General features: G+C 38.0%; 1 protein-coding gene across 13 annotated transcripts in view; it reads right to left on the bottom strand.

The window, feature by feature from the left end:
- Positions 1–14946, bottom strand: part of tjp1b (tight junction protein 1b) — a 167477-nt gene that overhangs the window by 63641 nt on the left and 88890 nt on the right. Inside the window, exon 1 of one of the 13 annotated variants that reach the window (XM_052122810.1) lies at positions 6996–7083. The exons of the other annotated variants lie outside the window; for them this stretch is intronic. The gene's annotated coding sequence lies outside the window, so the exon portion shown is untranslated. Of the gene's footprint in view, positions 1–6995; positions 7084–14946 lie in introns of those variants that run through there. 13 annotated transcript variants of the gene reach the window in all.

The raw sequence follows: 14946 nt of genomic DNA on the forward strand, positions 1-14946 counted from the left end.
AATGATTTAGAGTGTGTTGTCAGATGAGACCAAAATCGAGCTCTTTGGCATGAACTCAACTCGCCATGTTTGGAGGAGGTGCAATGCTGCCTATGACCTCAAGAACACCATACCCACCATCAAACATGGAGGTGGAAAGATTATGCTTTAGGGGTGTTTTTCTGCTAAGGGGACAGGACAACTTCACCACATCAAAGGGACGATAGACGGGGCCATGTGCCGTCAAATCTTGGGTGAGAAACTCCTTCCCTCATCCAGGGCATTGAAAATGGGTCGTGGATGGGTATTCCAGCATGACAATGACCCAAAACACACGGCCAAGGCAACAAAGGAGTGACTCTAGAAGCACATTAAGGTCCTGGAGTGGCCAAGCCAGTCTCCAGACCATAATCCTGTGAAAATCTGTGGAGGGAGCTGAAGGTTTGAGTTGCCAAACGTCAGCCTCGAAACCTTAATGACTTGGAGAAGATCTGCAAAGCGGAGTGGGACAAAATCCCTCCTGAGATGTGTGCAATCCTGGTGGCCAACTACAAGAAACCTCTGACCTCTGTGATTGCCAACAAGGGTTTTGTCACCAAGTACTAAGTCATGTTTTGCAGAGGGGTCGAATACTTATTTCCCTCATTAAAATGCAATTCAATTTATAACATTTTTGACATGTGTTTTTCTGGATTATTTTGTTGTTATTCTGTCTCTCACTGTTCAGATTAACCTACCATTACAATTATAGACTGATAATTTGTCAGTGGGCAAACGTACAATATCAGCAGGGGATCAAAACTTTTTTCCCTCACTGTACTACTTTGCTGCAGCATGCAGTGAATTCGTGGACACTTAATATGGCTTTTTGATTGGTTTTTGAAAATGAGTGACATACTCGGTAATGTGATTTCGCATACTGTTAAAACAACAATTGAGTTATTATCGTAGACGATATATATCGCACACCCTTAGGTGGGGGATATTTGGGGGGAGGGGCTTAATGTATATAATTTGATTCCGTATTTTATGTTATGTTTATTTATTTTATGAATGGAATCCATAAAAATTGTTAATAACAAAAAAAGGACATGCATGAGGGTATGCATAAATCTTCAGACAGTGCATCCAAACAGAGATGGCCAAATCCAAGTGTTCTGTAACTGATGCTACATAAGTTGAACAAGCACACTGGAGATTTAGGAGATTTGTCATTCGGTGCATTAGCGAGCCACTCTCTGGAACAACAAGCTGAATCAGAGAATTCAGCTCTTGCAAACTAGAAACCAAATGTCATGGGGAGACTGTATTTTTGAAGAACATCCTGTCCACAGACTTCCATATAATGAAAGTAAATGGGGACACAGTCTGTCAAAATGTCCAAGTCCAAAATGTAAAAAAAAAAAAAGCACCCCAGATATGTCATGAAAGTAGTCTATATTATTTGTGTGCTAAATTACAAGTCTTCTGACATCATAAAATAGCACAAAAAAAAATAGAAAAGACTGAAATTTTATTCTACAGTTAAAATGGCTTTGTTTTAAAGTATAACAATGGTCTCTAGAGGTGAAATAAAAACAATCACTGACACCTTCTGCAGATTTGTTGTATCTACAATCTACATTTTCTTTAAATCAAACAATTGGCAAATTATTTGGTTATTGGACTTTTCCAGCACCTTAGTTATCAGTATCTGCAAAATCCACTATTGGTCGACCTCTGGCATGAACAAATGACATTTGAACCAAATGTGCCATTTTTTTTGTCCATATTACATTTTTTTTTATTCCATTTCAGAGCTTCAGTGGAAAGATTTGCTGTATGAATAGTTATTGAATGGCTTCAGAAGACTTTGATTACTTTGATGATACTTGTACGGTGCTTTTTTGTCATTTTGGAGTTTGACAGACCCAGTCCCCATAAACTTTCATTATATGGTAAAAAGATGGTTTGTAACAACATAAGTATAGGAAAGTTTCATTTTGTAGTGAACTATTCCTTGAACCACAACATTACTCATCCTTAATGCATTTTCTCCTGCCAAGCTTGGTAGGTAGCCAGCTAGTTCCAGCATTATAGGGTATGGAAAGAAACTACATAGGAATAACAAAGCATCTAGAAGGCATACAAACAATTTGTTCGCTTAACCCAGACAGCTTTAAAAATGAATAAGTGGTTAAAAAAAGAAATATGTGTACATTAACTTTAAACACACAGACACCATAACAGCTATAGACAAGCGTTTACAAGCAGAAAGCTCTCTGAGGGAAAATACAATACAAAATCAGAAAGCCAGGATGCTTCAATATTCATAAACTGAAGCCTGCAAAACACAGGGGTGCCTGAAGTCAGGCTGGGAAAAGTTTGCTCTTTGGAAAGCAGAGGGGGTTGGGAGGATTTATGTACGTCTTCAGGCTGTTTGCCACTGTAAAAGAGCTGATGCGACATACCATACCTGCACCATTTAAGAATTTATGGGTGATTTTCATTGGCCAGCCGAAAAGCTAACAAAAGGGCCAATTGATTCCTGTTGATTAGGCACTACTGTTAATGACTTTAATGCACTGACAGTCTCTTTTAAGAAGGTCAGGAAGGAAAAAAATTGTTTTTCTTATGTTTTGTATTTGTCTAGCTATCAAAGTCTCATCTAGTCTTCCAGCCTGTTTAAGCTGGTCTGGTTAGCTGGTTTTAGATGCGTTTTAAACCCTAGCTAGGGTAGGAAAACAGCTAAAGTCTATATTGGTCAAGCTGCGAGAGACCAGCTTTAATCAGCTAAGACCATCTTAAGCTGGTTAAAGACATTCATTTTTTCAGGCAGGTACGCTCAAGCTCCATGACTAAGCATGATGACTTCTTTTGCTGGCAAAGGCAGACCATTTTATTTGGTCTAACAGCATAACGAAGTCATCTTTTTCTGATGAGGCAGCATTTTGAGGTAGTGTTTGCAAATGTTCTACTTGCACTAATTGGTGTTGAGGGCAGAAAAGATGGGAGAGAAATGGAGACAGAAAAGAATGTTCTATCTCACCAATTTAAATCAGTCTTCTTCAAAAGATTTCCCAGCATGTGAAGGGCAAAGCAGCGTATAGGGCTCCAACTAAGAACTATTTTGATAATCGATTTATCTAACGATTATTAGAGTGATTATTCGACTATTCGTGATTATTGCAAAAAAACACATGAATTCCCATGTTTTCCACATGTGACCACATGTGTTTTTGTGCATGTGAAATCCATGTGATTTTTCTGTAAGGGGTGCCTCAGCCAGGTGCAGTTTCAATCTCTCTCCCTTAGATTGGGACATTCATGCAACTCCTAGAGGAGGCGATGACCTCACAGATAAAGGCCAGTTTTGGAGTTTGTAGTTAATTACATTATCTGCTTCCATATTATTTGAACTTTAATAAAGCTATAATGCATTAAATATAACTGCATTTAAGATGTAATGCTGAGGTGTTTCCTTTAAAGAGCTCCGGCTCTTTAAATTCAACAATGAGAGGGCTTCTGTATTTACTTATTTTGTATTTTTGCATTATAATTCCATCATACTTTGTGATCTACATCACCTGAAGCTGTTTGAAAGTTTAGAATGCATCTGGACTGTGAGCTGTGTAATTCTTCCTCTCCTCAGTCACATGCAAACTGCAGTGCTGCTCTCGCACATCATCGTTAGAGTTTAGTGTGATCTCATGTTACGTTAAATGACCATTGTTTTATTGTCGACGTTGTTGATAAAGATCATCCTGATATTGCCTTATAACACATTAGATTCCATTTGGTTCGGATTCATTTTGATGGATTTTCCTCAGTCAAGATATTTCCTTCAATACCCACCCAAGTAGCAAATATTTCAAGCTTGTCTATAGAAAAGGAATATTAACATCATGAAACATTTTATTTGTTGATATCGACAGTCTACACCACTTTGAAAGATAGAGTGCAACAGTGTCCGTCCCACTTTTTCAGCCATCTTGGCACCGGATGCATTTTTCCCATTGGGATTTTAATCAAATTCTTCATTAGAGAGTTCAAAGATACAAACAATACAAGTCAGCTAGAAGGTCAATCACAACATTACAAACTTTGATTTGAAGCAAAATAGTATTTGAATATTTGACCAAAATCAAAGGAACAAGACTGTTTACTTCAAGTCTTTCATGAGGGAATGAACTACAATCCCATAAAGCATTGTGAAGTAAGCTAATTAAAAACATAAAACTAATGATTTAAAGTTGTTGTGCTATTTATAATAGAAACAATATACACATCTAATGCAATTCTCTGATTGGTGGATCATTTCCCTTCAGGATAATATGTAGTGCTATTAAACATGAGTTCATAACAATGAAGTAGAAATAACGAGGACCGACGGCTTTAACATTAGCATATACCATTTATTATTATGTGAAAGGTTTTACTAAAAATTGTAAACTGTAACCAAATGGTTAGCTGACTATCTTTGTTAACATGTGGCATACTAGTCATCTGCTCTCTAAGTATCCAAAGTTTTAGTTTGAAGTAGAAAACTATTCATGTTAAACAAGCATAAAAACTTCCCAAAAAATGGCTTTCTGGATTTGTTTGCTTTTAGTGAAAAACTACTTTTATTTAAATTAACACCAACAGAACTCTGACACAAACCGGAAATGGATGGAGCTGTTAAGCGATTATATTTCTTCTCACATAATTTCAATGCAAATCAATGTTTTTTTTATGTCCATTTATTTGTTTATTTGGCAAGTAGTCTTGTAATAGGCATTTTCACAAAATAAACACCAAAACAACTCGCATCGGGATCCTGATCACCCTGTCATGGTTTATCATCTATGGTAGCACCACTCTTTTCTTAGCAATATTATAGAAATCTTGCCTTACCAGTAGGTTTGGCTGCACATTTATGCATCCATGCTTATGTCCATCAAGGCTTCATGTTGTTAGAAGAATCCTGGCTTGATAGGCAGCCAATGCTCAATACTATCAGAGGTTTGGAGGCTTGGGCAGCCATGACCCACTCACAGATGGATCAGACAGCTGAACTCAGCCATAACGAGTGGTCAGGGCCAAGCCATCAAAGAGGAAGCTATCCAAGTCATTTCTATTTAATGATACAAAACCTGAGGATGTGGAAATGGTTATTCGTTTTGACAGACCTGGACAAAAAGTCAATTATAAAAGGAAGATGCACAGATGGTGTCTGTGTTTTTTACATGGCGACAATTGGACGGAGACAATCTGGCAGGGAGGATAGTAAAACCTGGGTCTAAGCTTTCAGTCAGAATAATTGGCCTGCAAGTAGCATGCAAACAAACCATGCATTTCCTGCTCAAGTTCACACTTGGCCTTCTTATAGCAAGACTCTAGGGGACTTGAGAGACCACACTAAGGTCTCAGATACCCCACTAAAACCAAAGAAGATACCAGCATCATTAGAGTAGGAATGTGACAGTTGCAAAGTGAGTCTCTGATAAGTGCCAAGTCGTCTTTTTGTTATGCCTGACTGAGGCATTGCGATTAGAAACTGTTAAGCTCTGTCTAGCTGCTCAGTGTACAGCATATTTTTTTTTAAATCTGGATATATGGCACATTATCCCTACCAGAGCAGATTGAAAGCGAGAGAGAAACAGAGAGAGCAAGAGGGAGGGACTATAAATAGCTCTCTGGCTGTCGCCGGTAGGTTCAAATGCAGGGAACTAGTGAGGCCACGATGGAAGGACAACAGGACGATGCCGTTCCGGGGAAACTGTAGAGGCGTCGCGCTGCAATCAGATGCACAGCTGAAGAATTCCTTCAAAGCTGTTCTGAGTGTGTGTAGGCCTGATAGAAAATGAAGCTAAACTAAAAGTGAACACAGCTATACCTGCATTAAATTTAACATCCTAACCAAATTAGGTGCTACGTTGGCCTCTGCAGAGAAGCCGCCTCTATTCAATATGTTTTGGAGAAATTACATACTTTGTATTGTTTATTTAGATGCAGTTACTGAATGGTTTTTCATATGACAGGGTGTAATTCAAGTTTTTGTAATCAGTGGAATAATTCAAAATACTGATATTATCATTATTAAATGAGTTCAATTATTTGATTACATTGTTGCCTATAAAAAATCGTCTTTACGCCTTTAACAAGAATTGTATTAAATGTATTTCTGATGTTATATCTGGTCTGTGGAAATCTGAAATGATCTAATCATTTCATCACAACATGCTGCTGAGAGCAGTAAATGCAATAAGGATTGCATCTCTTCTTTCAAGATATTTCTTCCTCAAAAGTACTAAAAGAATCAATGATAGAACCGTTAAGAAACTGGAATCATTACGAGAAATCATATCCAAAATGGTTAAATTCTGTACGATTCCAAATCAGCTAATTCTGATTCCATGTTGTCTATAAGTCATAATAAGTGCCACTGGAAAGTGTAGATGCAATACAGATAAAAGAAACTGCAGAATACATTGGACAGTGCAAAAAAATGCTTGTTGAGAACATTGCGTATGTTGAATGGAAGACAAAATAAAAGATGAGGAGTGAACATCTCTTATAAACAGACACGCACCACCTTTGGATCTAGCATCAGAGGCAACACGTAGAAGTTGATGACTGTTGACTTCAGAAATGGAAAAAGATGTCTCAAAGTGCTGATGGTGGCTAAACGCACCAATCCGGGAGCATGTGATCCCACAATTCAAATGAAGAAGCAGGAAAGCTCACAGCAAGGGGGAGTTGTTGTCCCTTAGGGACGTACCGACATCCAGTCCATACGCACCTCACCAACATCATCAACGCTGCAGAATTACGGAGCCAAAGCAACCTTGATCATCGCACCTAGAAGACAACTATTTCCCTACATTTACTCAAATGACAAATGTAAGCAACTTTTGTTGCTCCTGTTTTACTATGCTAAGTATTAAGAAACTTAAATGCAACAACACCAAAGGTCTGATATTTGCTGCATTTCAAAACGTAAAAAACCAAGCCTAGTTTCACGTGAACGTTAACAACTAAGAGATGTTACTTACATCTGTTCCTTAGATCAACTCAGTAGAATCAGGGGCATATCTGTAGCTAGCTTTAGTCCCATGCTTGATTTAAATCCAGGGTCCTGCAGACTCATTTGTATGCTGGCAACTCTCGAGCTCACATACTGAACCTGCCTAATCATGGCAAGATCCCCGATTCAATCGGCACGAGGCGGGGGAGGGAAGAAGATAGTGCTGAGTGAGGGGGAAGGGAGGGACAGAGGTACAGACAAAAAGAAAGAGTCCCAACCCTGCCTCCATGTATCAAGCAGTTGCATACAGAAAACACCAAGAGTTACTGTTCAATCACTTTAGAGGTGATTCACTGATACAATTCAAGCAGCTCAGGCATATTAAAAAGTACTCCATCCGATCTTGAAACACTGGTAAAGATGCATTTCTTCATTTAAATAATCTTTTCTTTTTGGTGATCTCTTCATCTACCCAATGCCTAACACACGGGGTTGAAGTAAATCCCTGTGGCTTGGCAATGTTCTGCGAGTGAGTGAGCAAGTGTGTGTACTGAGCTGCAGCAGTGCTTCATTGTAGAACTGCTCTGCTCAGTAGGAGCACAGATCCATCTGCAGTATAAAGTGCTGTATTGGTCTTAACTCTTTCAGTGCTGCAGGTCTAAAAAGACTTGAAAATCCCTCTAGTACTCCACTGGATATGGAACCCTGCAAACGTTGAAGCAGACAATATGAGAGAAATGCATGGAAGTCTTCAGCATAGACTTCACACAAAATGCACATTTTCACCACAATATCTCGGCAGGAAAAACATTTTGAATCAAAACAATGGATTCCTAATGAGCCGTTCAAACATGGCACGGACATTTACACTGAATCGTACGGTGACAAAGCAAGGCGTTTTTTCTTTACAGTTTTCTTTCTTTGCTGGCCGATGAAATGCCCTGACCAATAAAATATGAGCTTTGGATTATGTGCCAGAAGCCGTTGCAGTTACCAAAACCAGCGCAACAGGTGGCGCTAAAGCACAGAAAGATGTTTTGACCACTGACATTTAAACGCTAAAGGAACTCAAGGAAGAAATCCTAAACCAACAATGAGGATTTGTATTGAATTTGCATCAAATGATATTGCTGTATCACTGTCTCGCATCCCCTTTAAAAATGATCTGATCTTATGTGGATTGTCTTCATAATTTATTCCATAATACTGAATTTTTAAAATTTGCATTTAATCTTACACAAGCTCTCTTATATCTCTAACAAAATATACTGTATATTGCGGCATATTTGCCTTTGTATCACCTGTTTTTAACACGTTTTCCTGACCTTTACGGAGAAGTCTTTTCTTTGCTAATATTAATATCGACATGACATGCAATGCACTGCAGAAATGCCTTTGTACACCAAAAATATGGTGGCGTCTCCACAAACTTATGTGATTGTCATTGCTGTGCTTATCATTTAGTTATTGAAAGCTTTGAAGTATCTAACAATGGGTCAGTCTTGTTGGGTGTTAGTTAGGTGTAAATTTTGTTTCATTGTGTGCATTCTATAGACTCTTACAGTTTAAATGTCATCACTTTTAAGTGTTTTGAACAAATGTATAAGACAAGTAGATGTACATGGCAATGAGCTACAATTAAACATTCGTTTTAACAGTTATTGTGAGTGTGCATTACACAGTGATTTTAAACAAATGTACTTACAAGTATATATGTGTGACAGTGGCATGTATGGTCTATTCCAAAACTAAGTGAGCTGCCTTGCTGTCTCCTGCCTACATAGGCAGCTGTTTTCAATGGCAGCATCCTTACTGAAATGATGCCTCATAAGAGAGTGATTTGGAATGCTCTACATAGGTGACAGCTCCGCACATCATTCAAAAAGTGCTCCTCAAGTGCAGCGCAAGGGACACAGCTCGCAACCGATTTCAATACAGGTGAAGCAAGAGAAAAGTTGCAATCCTCTAATGAGCCTATATACGCACGGCACGCACACATTTTGGGTAAAATAGTCGGTTTTGTGTCATGATAAATGATCACTTATTGATACTTTTCAGTATTGAATGGATTATAAGTATATTCATAAACTAAATTTCTCTTGCTTCGTCCGCCATCTTGGATTTATGTTTCCACCGAGCTCATCAAGGTGCATTCTGGAACTTGTTTGCTTGTGAACTTGTCGTTTTTCTTCTCATCCATCATAGGCGGAGGGCAGACCAGCTGATAGGTCCTTTTAGCCACCTACCATACCGGGTAAAATTGCTTGGAGGGGAGGGTCTCTGACTTCACGAGGACATCAATTAGTGTTGATTTGGGACATTGTTTTCAACTTATTGTTTTTTGTATTAACTGTAGTGTATTGTGTCTTTTTGTGTACTGTACACTGAAAACCCTAAAGTTATCATTACTTGAAATGTCAAGTTTGTGGCTTATAACTCAAATATTAAGTTCATTGAAATTATTTAACATAAAAATCCATAGACTTCATATTTGAAGTGTTAAGAATTTTAAGTACAAAATTGAGGTTATAGGGAATACCCACAATCCCTTAAACTGAGTACTTGACTGAGTAACTTTAGTAGCTTTAAAAAGTATAAATGTATTTTAATCATACAGTGAAGACCTGTAGTAGTTTTATGTTGCATTTCATTCTGAATGTTTACTTGAATACTTGATAACCTACTGCTGTTAAAAACATTTAAAGCTGTTAAAAAGGCACTGAATTTTCTTAATTTGTATTTTTTGTTCTATTATTTTGAATCCATTTCTATTCATTGCTGTTTTTTTTTATTATTATTTTATTACTGACTGTTTACAGTCTTGAATAATTAAGAACTTGAAACCATTCTTCCATAATGTACAAATTAGTTGGTGTTATTATTTTAAAGCTGGTATTGAGAATCGTCAAATTTCACTACCGACTACTGAATTTTGGTATTGTCATAATGTATATACTTTATTGTGTATGGTAGATCTTGCTGCAATATTGATCTCATTCTATAAAGGGAGGCTGGGTAGCTCAGTGGTAAAGATGCTGGCTACCACCCCAGGAGTTCGCTAGTTTGAATCCCAGGGCATGCTGAGTAACTCCAGCCAGGTCTCCTAAGCAACCAAATTGGCCTGGTGGCTAGGAAGGATAGATTCACATGGGGAAAACTCCTCGTGGTTGATATAATGTGGTTCATTCTCGGTGGGGAGTGTGTGGAGTTGGGCGTGGATGCCGCGGTGGATGGCATGAACCTTCCACATGTGCTCTGTCTCCGTGGCAACGCGCTCAACAAGCCACGTGATAAGATGCGCAAGTTGACGGTCTTAGACGTGGAGGCTGCTGGGTTTCCTCCTCCGCCACCCGGATTGAGGAGAATCACTACGTGACCACGAGGACATTGGGAATTGGGCATTCCAAATTGGGAGAAAAAGGGGAATAAATAAATGAATAAAAAAAATGTATCTCATTCCATAGAAGTGTGACTGCACTTCCTGTTAATGGTGGTGATGGATGCTTTCCTATATTTGACTACCATACATAACATAAAATAATTATCATATGACAATAACCTCTTCCCCTACCCAGTACAGTTTACATTTCTGTCACTGATAATTGATTTGATTTCATAGCTACACTATTAGGTTGGAAATAATTTTAGAAAAATGTACAACATAAACTGACATGTTTCTTGGGCATGTAACTTAAATGTCCTTTTTCTTTCCAGACAAGCACATGACAATGCTTAATGTCGAGCCCTTGCTCAAATGTATGCTCTAGTCGAGTTTGTGTTTTGACTATATGTGAACTGCGTTAAACTCCATCTCGTTAATGTTTTGTGGTGCCGTGTCATCACCATTCATATCTATACAGCCAATGTGTTTATGATTAAATTACTACTAGAGCACAACATTTTTAACAAGAGCACAAAGTTTCATAGATTGAGGCATTTAACTTTAAAATGAATTTTTTTTCTTCAGAACCCCCTAGAGGGTCTGAGGTCCACCCACCAAATTCTCACAAAATCCTGTGGGAAACACTGCACTGATTTGAGTTAGAAATGCAGTTAAAGCTTCACTGGGACACCAATGCTTCCTCCAGTTAACTTGAAACCTGCTGTGTAAATGCCTGACCCCGTACTCACTAAAAATGATGAATGTCAAAAATGGAATGCATAAGCCCAGAGGGGTGACAGATTCCACACATGTTTTCCTGTCTTCAATTTTTCATATGATTTGGCACAAGCTTTGTTATCAATAGAGGCAGCAGAAGAATAGTGTGCTGACCAGAGCTCATATTTGAATAGTCTAGTGACTACAGACATAAGAACTCTTGTGCTGACAGTGCAATATATTAAATGTGTTTATTGCTCTTTAAATACATTCTGCAAGGTGTAACTTTGATAACTGCGATTTGTCAAGTGAAAAAAACAGGTCTTACTGCTGAAGCAGTACCATTTGAACTCCAACAGTTTGTACCATACAGGTTGTGTCAGCATTTAACCTCAAGAATAAACATCAACAGTGTTATGTCCTAAAGGTGTTGGTCAATTGAGTTTTCTTTGCAGTGGTGGCCCAAATTTGTAGTCTGAATTCAAGTTGGATATATTGAGATAGGTTTCAGAGTGATCGTAAGACCTCAGAATTCAAGTGTTATTATTGCACCTCATTAAGTATGTAGCATGCATTTAAATGTCCCATAGCGACAATAATGCTGTACTGCAGGGTGTGGTACGGACTACTTTCTAACATTTCCTCTGCCATTTTTGTTGTCACATTCAGTACCACGACTAGACACCCTCATGTACATATGCAGAGAAACATTCAGAGTTTTATCAGCTATATCTTCTCTGCCAGCTTGCTGCCTCCCATTTTGAAAGCTTTTGGCAGCATTCATTTGGCAGTCAATACTATAGCACGAACGTAGATACGCTTTAAAAATGGCTGTATATAAAAGTATAGCAGATAATCAATCCTAAAAAATCAGACTTGCAAATCAGAATGGTCTGCAGGGTGAATAATCTTTCAGGTCACAACAAATGACTGCATTGAAACAATTACGTACATGCATTCTTAGCCTGATCGGAGACTAGTTTGGCCTTCTCTATGACGGTCAAAAGGTAGTCACTGGTCAACAATTAGTGATCAACCAATGCAGGTTTTGTGATGGCAGAAGCAGATATCTACGTATAGAGCAGGAAGATCTATGAGCCATCCACAAATAATTTTTTTTTTTTTACTGGATGAAACGAAGGAAGTTTTGTTAATATTGAGAATTAAATCTTTGCAAAATTCTCACAGTTGTTTTGTTTAAACTAGATAATTGCAGACAATCTATTACGGAATTTCTCTTGTTAATTGACATTTCATTATTAGAGAAGACCGTTAATATTTACTGAGAACTTTTGAAGAGAGGGAGAGTGAAACTCCATGTGAGCACTTGAATCATGAGCTCATGTGCATCTGAGCCACGGATCTGATAACTGCGGTCCTGTTTGAATGAGTATTTGTTGCACGCTGGTCTATTATTGACGTAACACGACAGCATGTTACAACAAAAAGAAAGGTCGTTTTCATGTTGGCTCCTACACAGGCGATTTAAGCGCCGTCTCTGCTTACAAAAATAATCAAATAGGAAAATGAATGCTGATTATTTAAAAATACCATATGTCGGTCAATTTATCGCCCTCAAAATATTTGTATGATGATCTTAAAAGAACTAGAACAGTATTGATTGAGGTTCACAGAAATACTAGCACTGTCAACATATTGTTATCAAGCCAAAATCCTTACCATTTATCATCTGTGTTGCATACAACTAGCTAACCAAATGTTAAACTGTCAACTAAGGCATAAAGGTGCTAAACAATAAATAGGCGTAAAACAGAATTTTGGGCATGACGCATCAGTGTTCCTTTTATAGGTAGGTTGAGCGCTTGGTCATAAAAATTAAACTGAATTCAAGTATGTAGGAAACAAAAAGCAGGACAAACAGCAATATCTGGATCTCTTACTGCCAAACATGTGTTTTGATAAGGTAAAAGAATCCAGGTGAAACCCAATGACAATGAAATCCAGTTTCACAATGAGTATTTTAGAATGAACTCAAGATCATTGTAGGATTTACAGGAATTAGTTCACGTTGACAAACTGTAACTTTGCATATTTACTACATATGCCGGTACAGCTCTTTTCAGAATACAGCTCCTATGTGCCGTTAACATCAAACCTGTTTGAAGTCATCAGAGTGAATGCAAAGAAGGCTTCAATCAGGCAAATGGGTATTTTGTGCTGCTGACCCATTCAACCTATCAGAGGATCAGTGCGTGCTGATTGGTTTGCACATTAATCTTAATTCTGATCTTGAGAATTCCACTCTAATGTCCAAAAGAGGCTTTGAAGTGCATTCAGCATTAGCCTCTTTAAACAATCCAGTCCACTGAGCAATGGTCTGGTATGCTTTATGTTGTATGTCCAATAAACTGGTACCAAAGCAGCAACTCTCTAAAGCTTCTCAAGGTAATCCGACATCATCTCGGAATGTCTTCTTTGGGAAAAAACGTGACATAAGTAAAGTGACTCCACTGTATCGAAAAAGCTATAAATAGGCCAAGGCTGCTGACTCTACAGTATTATAAAGAGCCCATAGGTAATGATTAGGGCTTAGGTTTCACCAGGATTGAGGAGACACAATGTGGATGGATGGATGGATGCTGTAGTGCATTTCCATTGAATGACCTCCACTGGTGACATTCACACTGGAGAAAATGTGCTGGTTGATGTTGACATTCTATATGAGGAATGTACAAAATACAAGTGAATTCCTCAAACCAAGGTACTCGCAATGAATGACCTCTAGAGAAGGCCATAAATGAATAATAAATGGACATTGGTGGCTGTGAAAAGCATTCCATAGAAAGGAACCATGTTTGAACTGCAAAACACGAACATGATGTTGCTACAGTATCCTGACATCTCATAGATGATTAACATCATTGAAACACTATCCATTTTTCAATTCTCAATTCTCCTTGAGTGTACCTGAAGCAAATGTGCTGGATCCCATGTAGGGGAAGTGTTTTGGAGGCAGTTATTTTAGGATCTCAGCTGGTATCAGAGAGTGGGCAAGGGGAATCTTTGATGATGACCAGACCACCGGCAACTTCACACATGTGCCTAATGGATCACATCAGGGATCGCCCACACCCCGCCATTCAACTGTTACATGGCTAACTTTAGATGAGTCTTAATGGAATTGCATGCTTTAACTCACGAGTGACAAAAAGTGCAGATATTCACAAAGTGTGCTAGAAGACAAACTGCTTGACTATACAAAGAAGCGAAATACTAAAGATGCACAAACATTGGAATCTGACGATTGAATTTTGTATTTATTTATCAACATTAGCCGATATAGTAAAGACGATATTGTGAGGTCTTATTGCTATTTCACAGTAACCAATGGAACTTTCTTTACCAGGTTTTAAAAGAAATTCAATTACAGATCAGCTTTAGAAGGCAATTTTTTATTAGCGTCAGTCTAAAGGAGATATGAGGTCTTATTTCTTCATATTCAACGATCAATTAAACTTACTAACAGGTTTCAAATAAAATTAAAATTACCCATAAATATTATAAATAGAGATATACTTCTTTTTATCACTACGTCACCACAAGGACTTAGAGCGCATTGGGAATTGGGTATTCCAAATTGGAGAGAACAGTGGAGAAAAGGAAGAAAAAAAAAAGACAAAAAAGACAAATAGAACCAAATTTGTAATCATATAAGCCACTGTACTACTTGTTGGTCATAACATTAAAAATTGTTTTCTTGGGAGTATATTGCCCAGAAATTCTAAGTCAGGGCATCTATTAAAAAATCCCCTTATATCTCATTTGTGGGCACTGAAATGGATGGAAACTAATCCTTTTGGTATAACGTTAATCGGACCTTTTAGACGTGACGGTGACTATTTCAATCCATATCGGTATG

The sequence above is a fragment of the Xyrauchen texanus genome, chromosome 49 (assembly GCF_025860055.1).
Source record: "Xyrauchen texanus isolate HMW12.3.18 chromosome 49, RBS_HiC_50CHRs, whole genome shotgun sequence".
In the NCBI taxonomy this organism is placed as follows: Eukaryota; Metazoa; Chordata; class Actinopteri; order Cypriniformes; family Catostomidae; genus Xyrauchen; species Xyrauchen texanus.